Source organism: Pleurodeles waltl, chromosome 1_1 (assembly GCF_031143425.1).
Source record: "Pleurodeles waltl isolate 20211129_DDA chromosome 1_1, aPleWal1.hap1.20221129, whole genome shotgun sequence".
NCBI classification, from domain to species: domain Eukaryota; kingdom Metazoa; phylum Chordata; class Amphibia; order Caudata; family Salamandridae; genus Pleurodeles; species Pleurodeles waltl.
The window spans coordinates 304571511-304581601 of NC_090436.1; the positions used below are offsets into that span (position 1 = coordinate 304571511).

At 43.5% G+C, this 10091-nt stretch overlaps 1 pseudogene; it reads left to right on the top strand.

Annotated features, from left to right (window-relative positions):
* Positions 1-9583: 9583 nt before the first annotated feature.
* Positions 9584-9725, top strand: LOC138292087 (U1 spliceosomal RNA; annotated as a pseudogene).
* The last annotated feature ends 366 nt before the right edge of the window (positions 9726-10091 follow it).

A 10091-nucleotide genomic window follows, 5' to 3' on the forward strand; every position in this document is an offset into this window, starting at 1 on the left:
TGAACTTGGACCGGGAAAAGGCTTTTGATAGGTTAAGCCACTCTTTTATGTTCAAGGTTTTAGAACATATGAATTCTGGTCCTCATTTTAGGTTATGGTATTCCCATTGTTACAGCAAGGTAATTGTCAACGCAGGTTGACTGACTCTTTTTCTGTTCTGTCAGGAGTGAGGCAGGGATGTCCTTCGTCCCCCCTCTTGTTCATTTTGGCTATTGAACCTTTTCTTGCCTCACTGAGGGCTGATAAGCTGATTAAAGGGATCTCTGTCCCTGGAGGTAGGGGGGTTTCTGTCACTGCCTCTGCTTATATGGACGATGTATCTGTTTTTTGTTCAGATAATATTTCCATCCGCCAGGTTTTATGGTATTGTAGTAGGTTTTCCTTTGCTTCATCATCGAGGATTAACCTGGCAAACAGTGAGTGTTATTATGTCAACTGGAAGGAAGATTAGATGGATTGGGGCCTTAAGGTAGTGCAAGATTGCGTCAAAGTTCTTGGTCTGTTTTTTGGTGAGGGTGGTAGCTTGCAGAGCTGGTCTGAATGCATGTCCAAGGTAAAGCAGAAGATTGCACTTTGGGGTTTGCGGTCACTTACTATGACTGGTAAAATACTTGTTGCAAAGGCAGAATTTCTATCGTGCCTTCTGTATATTGCAGTGGTTTACCCCATCCCCCGACACTGCCTTACACTGCTACAGAGGTGGGTTTTTCGTTCATTTGGGGAGGAAAGCAAGAACGAGTGGCCCGCGTGACCATGTTAAAGCCTGTGGATTTGGGTGGCAAGAGTGCTCCAAACATTGGTCTCGCTTTGCAATCTTTGTTTATTTGCACCATGATCAGAGGGAGTATTTGTCTGGATAAGGAAGAAAGGAAGTGTTTTTTTTTTGCCAGTTTCTGGCTGAATTTTCTGGTGTGCAGAACATGGGGCATGGTTGTCACTGCTTCTGCTTATATGGACGATATCTCTGAATTAACCTGGAAAAGAGTGAGTGTATGTATCTGAATTGTAAAGAGCACATGATGGATTGGGGCCTTAAAGTGGTTTAAGATCGCATCAAAGTTTTCTGTATATTCTTTGGTGGGGGTGGTAGTTTGCAGAACTGGTCGGAATGTATGTCCAAGGTGAAGCAAAAGATTGCACTTTGGGGTCTCAGTCCCTTACTTTATCTAGTAAAATTATTGTTGCAAGGCCAGAATTTCTGTCAAGCCTTCTGTATGTTGCAGTGGTTTACCCCATCTCCCGAAACTGCCTGACAGTCTTATAAAAGTGAGTTTTTCAGTTCATTTGGAGAAGGAAACAAGAATGTGTGGTTTGTGTGATCATGTTTGAACCTGTGGTTTTGGGTGGCAAGAACCTGAACAGATAGATTATCTTTTTGTTTATCCTGGGGACAAAGTGTTTGAATCTATTTTCACAAAATGTAAACAAAAAAGGAGTACTGAGTCTTTAAATAAATTAATTGTGACAGCCGTAACAGAACCTCAGAAAAGATGGGTAAACATATCTATGTTTAGGAAATATATACAAAGCACAGACATAATAACTTGGCTTAACCAATACTGTGTGGTGTCTCAAGGCGTTAGAGTGTGAGATACAGATGGGGTGAAGACAGGGTATTTTATGGCATACACAACTTTAAAAAGGAACCCTGCTACAGAAGAACTGATGCACATTACAAGCATTATTCGACTTGGTGGTGCCCAATGGAGTGTTTGTTATGTGGGACAACCCAAAACATACCGCAGGTGCAACTCTGAGAGGCATTGTACAAGAGACTGCACTGAAATATACTGTACAAAGTATCAGATCACTGGACATGAAGCTGTACAGTGCATAGAGGAGAAATCATGTAACCTATGTGACTCTAATCAACATATGTTTAAGAATTGCCTGTCCTCTTATGCTTTTAAAGCTAAAGCTACAAAGAAAGAAGTCCCACTGCCTTCCCCACATGCAAAAGGTCACCCACATGAGGAGCTAGAGGTTGAGAAAGCAGAACTAATACGCCTTGGTCTAGAGGAAAAGCATTTTGACTTTACAACAGGCTTGTCATAGTCAGAAAGGCAGGCAGAAATGAATGAGCTCACCAGCTTTCTTGCCCTCCTGGAAGAAGGAAAGCAGAATGCCTCTGTATTTCATTCTCAGAACCTCCTTGATCCTAATACTTTAAAGTCTCCAGTCCCTTGATTGATGTTCAACCGGTCAGTGCTGCAGAAGGAACTTGGTCTCAGATCAGAATGACTGCTTGCTTTTCCTGGAGGTAAAGTCTTTGAAGTGATTTTCACCAATTTGCTTGAACAATGCCTCAAGCATTTTAAAGAGAAGAAGGATTCTGCACCACAAGTGGCTTATGGGTAAATGTCTCCATGTTTAATGAATATGTTCAGAGTGCTGACAATCACATGGGTAAATCACTTTTGCATTGTTTCATATGGGGCCAGAGTGAGAGATGCTGATGGAGTAAAGACCGTCTACTTTAAAGTCTTAGTGACTTTAAAAAGAGACTCAGCCACTGAGGAACTAAGACATACACCAAGTGCTATTAGACTGGGAGGAGCTACAGGCATGTGGGTCAGCCAAAAAGATGCCAGAAATGTAATTTGGCGGGGCACTTGGCTAAGGATTCTACTGCACCTTTCTGTATGAAGTGTACAAACACTGGCCATGAAGCTGTGAATTGTGTGGCAGAAAAAAGTGCAATCTTTGTGGCTGTCACTCCTCACCAGAGTAGGAAGGTCAAGGAAAGATGTTGAGGAAAAAAAGAGGAAGAATGAGTCAGTCTTAGAATGAAGGAGGAGAGGTTCAATTTCCAAACTCGTTTATCACTATCTAATAAAAAGGTGGATGTCACGTTGGAGCAGGAAACCTCAGGAAAAGAATCTCCCTTTGTGGAGCGAAAGCAAGCTGGTGCTCTTAATGAGGCTGAGGCTGAAAAGTGCATGGAACCCCAATGAGGGAGCAACACTGGGTGCTTCTGGTCAAACAATCATGGCTCCCACACGTGATTTTGATTTGGCTGTCCGATCAGAGCATAAATCTTCCCAGGCCACTAAGTGGAGTGTTGAATATTATCACCTGTGTTCAGCTGAAAGGCTTGAAATAATGAATGCTACAAGCTCTCCTTTAATTTCCAGTACACGGGCAGCCAAAGAAACATCCAAGGTGCAACTTGCCCTACATTCTGAACTGCAGCTAAATGACACTTATAAGGATGACAGTCTGTTTGCTACACCAGAAGTATTTTCTACCCTAAGCCAAAAAACAGTAGAAACAGCTTCATCTGATACTGTGAATATTATTGATACTTCAGAAACCGTGTCTACTATTTTTTCAAACGACTCTTGTACTGAGATCGAGTATGCCTGTAAAGCCTTGGAACAGTCATCTTTCTCTGACACTGCAGCTGCTGACGTGCTCATTTGATAATTGGCAAGGATGACATTTTTGAGGAAGGGGTTGAGGCTGCCATGGACATTCGAACGTCATTATAAGGAAGAGAAAGAGGGTGATGATGCAGAAGAAACTGGATTTGAGAGTAATGACGAGAGATTTGTGTGAACAGGATGAAAGATGTAAATTGCAGTGGGGGAAGGGGAAGATGCTGTTACCCCTGTGATAAAAAGAAAGCCCAAGAAAAGAAAAAGGGAACTGGACTAGAAGTAACATAGTAAAATGTTTATTTAAATATTTTCCAGTGCTTCACTTGGGAAGTATTAATGTGAGGTGTTTGGGTAACGATGCTAAATGTTCAGCAGATTCTGACTTTCTGAAACAGCAACAATTAGATTTTTTTTTTTTTTTTTTTACAGGAATGTGTTATTGCAGATCTTTCTAAGGACAAAAAAAGGCCACAAATGTGGAACTGTAGCCCTTCAATCTCGTCAGGGTGCAATTCACACCGAAATGCAGGAGTAGGCAGTTTATTTTACAGTTCAGACTTCAATGTTCAAAAGGTACAACAAGTGGCTAAAAGGAGACTACTCTCTCAGGATGGTACATTGAATGGACATGTATTTCGCCTCATTAATGTGTACTGCCCTACCTCATGCAAAAACAATGTTTTGAGCTTCCTCCCAGAGCTCCTTTTATGCAACAGGAATATTTTTGGGGAAGCGATTTTAACTGTTTTTTGGATGTTGTAGACAGAGCATCATTTTCTACAGTGTACCTTGACAGTAGCTCCAACCCACTACTGAATATTATTGCTGATTTTCACTTACAGGATTCCTATTAAGTACTGCAGCTCAATGACCCAGGATACACTTGGATTAGTTCTAATTCTTTCACTAAGTCCTGCACTGATTATTTTTGCAAGTCACTCAATCCAGTTTCCTGTTCAGATCATAACCTTATTTCAGTTGGTGTGTCCATAGCCGAGATGCCTAGCTGAAATACCTCTTAAAGGGAAGGGACTGTGGAAACAAAGTCCTCATTTATGCCCATGGCACAGTTTGGAGCACAAAGTGCTTTGCTACTCCACCCTGCACCACCTGGAAAAGGCAGAAATGCGGTGTACCTACAAGATACAGCGCATTTCTGTCCTCTCCCTCTGTGCTGGCACACAAATTGCTGTCTACCGCCAACACAGGCACTCTTCCACCATGGTGCAAGGGTGCCTGCATTGTGGGGTTGATTGTTTTTGTGCATGTAGGTGCCCCTTCCTGCACAAAAACAATCACAAGAGGTGTTGTAGTGTGTTATGTTCCTTGCTGGAATGCTCGTGATGCTGACTTGGGGAGATTCCACGTTCTAGTACGTGCAGTCTCCTGAAGTCAGTTGAGCCTTAGCTTGTTCCCTGAACGGACCTGTTCTTTCCGTCTCTACTTTCAAATAAAGGGATTATACCTACTTGGCCTGCAAGTTGTCCTCACTTCAGGTATTTTCTTCTTTCTATGCAGCACACATAGAAAGAGGGAAAAAAGGGGAGAAATAAATATATTTGTCCCCCTGCATCATTCTTACGCCACCCTGACTTGTAAATCTGGGAATGCATCAGATTCCTTCAGGTTCCGTTGGAGTTGCATGGGAACACCCCAAGCAACACCCATCAGTAAAGGTAGGTCGAGGGAAGATGTTGAGGCAGAAGAGGAAGAATTAATCAGACTTGGTTTGGAGGAAGAGAAATTTGATTTCCAAACTCATTTATCACTGTCTGCTGAAAAGGTGGATATCACTTTGGAGCAAGACACCTCTGGGAAAGTAACTCCCTTTGTGGAGGGAAAGCAAGCGGATGCTGTTGATGAGGCGGGAAAATGCATAGAACCCAACAAGGAAGCTTCACCAGGTGCTCCTGATCTAACAATCAAGACTCCCACACCTGCTTTGGATTTGGCTGCCCAATCTCAGCGTTAATGTTCCAAGGCCATGGTGGGCTGGGTGTGGGGGGTTGGACCAACATCACCTGTGTGCTGCTGAAAGGAATGAAAAACTCAAAGCTGGAAGCTCTTCCTTGATTTCGAACACGGGTGTAGCCACTGAAACATCCAAGGTGCAACCTGTTCCACATTCTAAAGTGCACCTACAAGACTCTGATAAGGATCAGAGCCTGTATGCTACACGCCAAAGGTATTTTCTACTTTAAGCCAGCACACAGTAGAAATAGCTTGACCTGATACTGCAAATACTATTGATAATCAAGTAACAGTGTCTACAATTTCCTCTACAGACTCTTGTACTGAGATAGAGTATGCCGGTAATGTCCTGGAAAAGTCTCCTTTCTCTGACACTGCGGTTGCTGGTGTGTTTGTTGAGTGGGGCAAGAATGACACTTTTATTGAGGAAGAGATTAAAGCAGCCATGGATGTCTCAACCTCATTAAAAAGGGTGATTAAGCTGAAGAGACTGGATTTGAGAGCAATGACTCTAGAGACTTGTGTGCAAAGGATGAAAGATGTAATTTCCAGGCGTGGACAGGGGAGGATGCTTTTACCCCTGTGATAAAAAGGAAGACAAAGAAAAAGAATAGGAAATTAAACTAGAAGTACATATTACAATGTTAAATATTTTTTTCAATATTTCCCGATGCTTCTCTTGGGAAGTAATAATGTCAGGTGTTTGGGTAATGATGCCAAATGTTCATGCGTTTTTGACTTTTTGGAACAGCAAAAACTAGACACAAGAATGTGCTATTCCAGAACATTTTAAGGACAAAAACTTGCAGCAAATGTGGACCTGTGGCCCTTCACTCTGGTCAGGCTGTAACTCAGACCGAAATGCAGGAATAGGCATTTTATTTTGTAGTTCAGATTTTACTATTCACAAGGTACTACATTTGGATAAAGGGAGACTACTATGTGTGGATGGTATATGGAATGGACATGATTTTCGCCTCAATGTGTATTGCCCTCCCTCATTGTCCTGCAGTGACAATGTTTTGAGCTTCCTGCCTCAGCTCCTTTCATGGAACGGTAATGTTTTCCTAGGAGGTGATTTTAACTGTTTACTGGATGTAAAGGACAGATCTTCTTCTACAGTGTACCTTGATAGTAGCTCTAACTCACTGATAAATATAGGGGCATATTTATACTCTGTTTGCGCCAAATGTGTATCAAAATATTTGACACACATTCGGCGCAAATCGTGCATCATATTTAAACTTTGACGCCCGAGCCTGCGAATGCCAAAATTCCACCGTGTGCGTCATTTTCTGGATGCAGGAAACCGCTTTGCGTTAATGACATGCAAAATAGGCGTTCCCGTCCAAAAAAATGAAGTAAACACCTGTGCGCCTTATTTATCAATTTGCGCAAAAATCCCGCACGGCCGAGAGGCGGAGTCGGAAAATGACGCACAGCCAGATTAGCGTAAACAAATAACGCCTGGCTCAGGGCAGGCGTTAAAATAGGGCAAACACACCTGTACTTAATGAAAACACATAGAAGCAACAACAGAGCTCCAAAAGGAAGACATGGAGGTGCTTTTCATCCTGCATGCACACAGAGCACAGGACCAACAACAGAAGCTTCCACAACACCAGCAGGGACCCCAAAGGCAACACAGAAGGCAGGAGAGGATATTCCATACCAGGACCACCCTTTTGGGACTCCGCCAAGAAGACATCATTCAGAGGTACAGGCTCAACTGGCAAGCCATTCAGCAGCTGCTGCGCAACATTGAGCCACAGTTGACACCCAGCTTGCAGACACCCCGCACCATTTCATCAGAAACCAAGCTGCTAGCTGTACTCCACATGTTGGCAAGTGGCTCCTTTCAAACCACTGGTGCCCTGGTTGCCCGGATCTCACAGCCCTCATTCTCCACCTTCCTTCCCAAGGTACTGGATGCTGTCATCTCCCTCACACCCCGCAACATCAGCTTCCTCAACACACAGCAGAGACAAAACAGGGGTTTTACCAAATTAATAGCGTTCCCACACATGCTTGGTGCCACTGACTGCACACATGTACGCCTTGTTCCACCTGCTGCAACCGAACCTCTATACCGCCACAGAAAGCACACACACTCCATCAATGTGCAGGCCATTGTCGATCACCGGGGATTGATCACCAACATCGTGGCAAAGTATCCTGAGAGTGTACATGATTCATTCATCTTCCGTCACTGCACTATCAATCAACACTTCCAAGATGGCTGATATGGAAATGGCCTACTTGTTGGTAAGTACAGAAACCCAGGTATATACACACACAGCACAGCAACCCTCTAGGACACACAACACATACACCACAACATCGACACGTGGCCAGGAAGACAATGCGGTTGTGACACCGCTAGGCATGTTTGATATCCTCACCCAACTGGATACACACCTATGGACAAATGACAGATCCAAATAACAGATGTCACTCCACACACACACAAGGGGACAATTTAAAACAACACATTGACATGGCCTCAACTGGCAGTACAATTTGGAAAATTGATCTTTCAATATCACATCAATAACACTCAATCAAACACCCTTCCAACCAGTACGTACTGTGTAAGGGGTGTGTAATGTATTTCGCTGCAGGTCAAACACCATGACACACATAGCATGATGACGACTACCATGAAGGTCACATGCAATCATTGAGGCTGTACCAATATCTCACATCACTCCTGCTCTCACACTGCCTACTACCAATAAGCAAGTGGACTGTGTGAAGAACGCATATTGATGGGACAATATTGAAGGTGCACATTCCTACACATACGAACAGATGTACAGGCATACAGACCATCTGACACTCAAAATGACAATCTCACAACCAAGTTAGCCATCTGAACTAGAACATGTTTAGTAGTATAGGTACACGTTACAACCTGAGTCGACTTGGCAAGGTCAGAGAAATAGGTCTGCAGTGAACTTGTCATGTGAAATTAGTGCATAGTAATTTGTCAACACGTCAGTACTGACAACGTACGGAGATGTGTTGTACATTGTCATCTAGCCAAATCTAAGGGTCTCATTGATGTTTCAATAATTCTATTGCATATGTGAAATTGGATGGGATATCCAGGGTATATAGATGCCACCGTGTTGCCACCACTGTGGAAATGATTCTGTGTATGGAAGTATCATGTCACCCCCCAGTTAAGACACAGGTACACCTCTTTCACATGACATAATGCAAGGGAGTACACACCGTACTGCAACTCTACAAAAATACTGCTGACAACCAGTCAATCAGCCAAACACCCGTTCAGATAAGGAAACAACCCAATGCTGATGGTACATCCTAGAAGCCTAGGATTCCACACAATAACACAAACACCGATGAGTCACAGACAACACAAGAGAACAACTGCCATACAAAGTGATAATTATGCTGCAAGCTACATCAATATGTTCTCACTCATTTTCTCTTTCAGCTGATCAGGGGTATGGGATCCAGCCCTGGATCATGAACCCATTTGCAAACCCAAGCACTGCAGCAGAGCGTGCCTATAATAAAGCACATAGGAGGACACGCACCACAGTCGAGAGGACCTTTGCCATCCTGAAGTCAAGATTCAGGTGCCTCGACATCACTGGAGGCAGCCTCCTATACTCACCTGAAATGGTGTGCAAAATAAATGTGACCTGTGCCATCCTGCACAACATATGTGTAAGAAGGAACATTCCACTATATGAACCAGACCCACAAATGCCTGAAGAGGAGGAAGAGGAGGATGCTGTCCATCAACAGGAGGGGGATCATGCGCAAACAGCTGCAGGATTGTGTCGGAGACAACATATTGTCCAAACTTTCTTTTAACTCTACTCATACATCACCAATTTCTTACCATGTGTCAATAAACACCTATTCTAATCACTATATCATGGTCTGGATAATCATTTTTGCATTACATTATCTCTAACTATCAGAATCGCGGGTGATGGTTGTTTTATTTTTTATTTTTAGCTTTTTCAGTCATGAGTTAATGTGTTTATTTGCTTTACTCACTTTTTCGCTTATTAATCTCAGTTTATTCCATTTGTTTTAATAGTCTTCCTCTAAGGTTCTTTTAAGTCAGAATACAATACCATCTAGAAGTAAACCCCGTGTTGAACTTGGCACACTCTGCGGTTTTCACCTAGTCAAATGTAGTGCCACCTGAAACATGGATTGGCTCCCTTTTAATTTAATAAAGGTTTTTGAAACTTAAAAAACTTAAGGTTCTCCCAGGGTGCGGCTCATCCATTGCACTTCGGATGTGCGGAACCCTGCGATGACTGCAAAAGCTGGATAGTCGATTGTATAGTTTCTGGTAGTGGGGGACTGCGTTCGCGCATTCCCCTGATCTCTGGTTTTAGGAAAGACAAAAGTAAAAATAAAATTGACTCTGGAGCACGCTTTGCTGTCTCTTCAGGGTGCTGCTGGGGGAATAATATGCAAATTAATGAGCTTGGAGGATGTTGGGATAGGTTTGGCCTCCCACTCTGGGGTCCTATCTAGGGGAAGGGCAGTAGGCCCTGTATTAGAGACAGGTATATCCCTTTTAGACGCGTTCCAAGGGGGTGGGCTAGCTGCCCGCCCGTAGCCTCACCCTTGCCTTCGCAGGCCCGGACCCCGGCTTAGGCCCCCAGGCGAGGGTTCTGCCATGTTTGGGAGAGTTAGGGAAGGTGTGAGGGGCTTGGGCGAGAATCCCTGCTCCCATGCATGCCT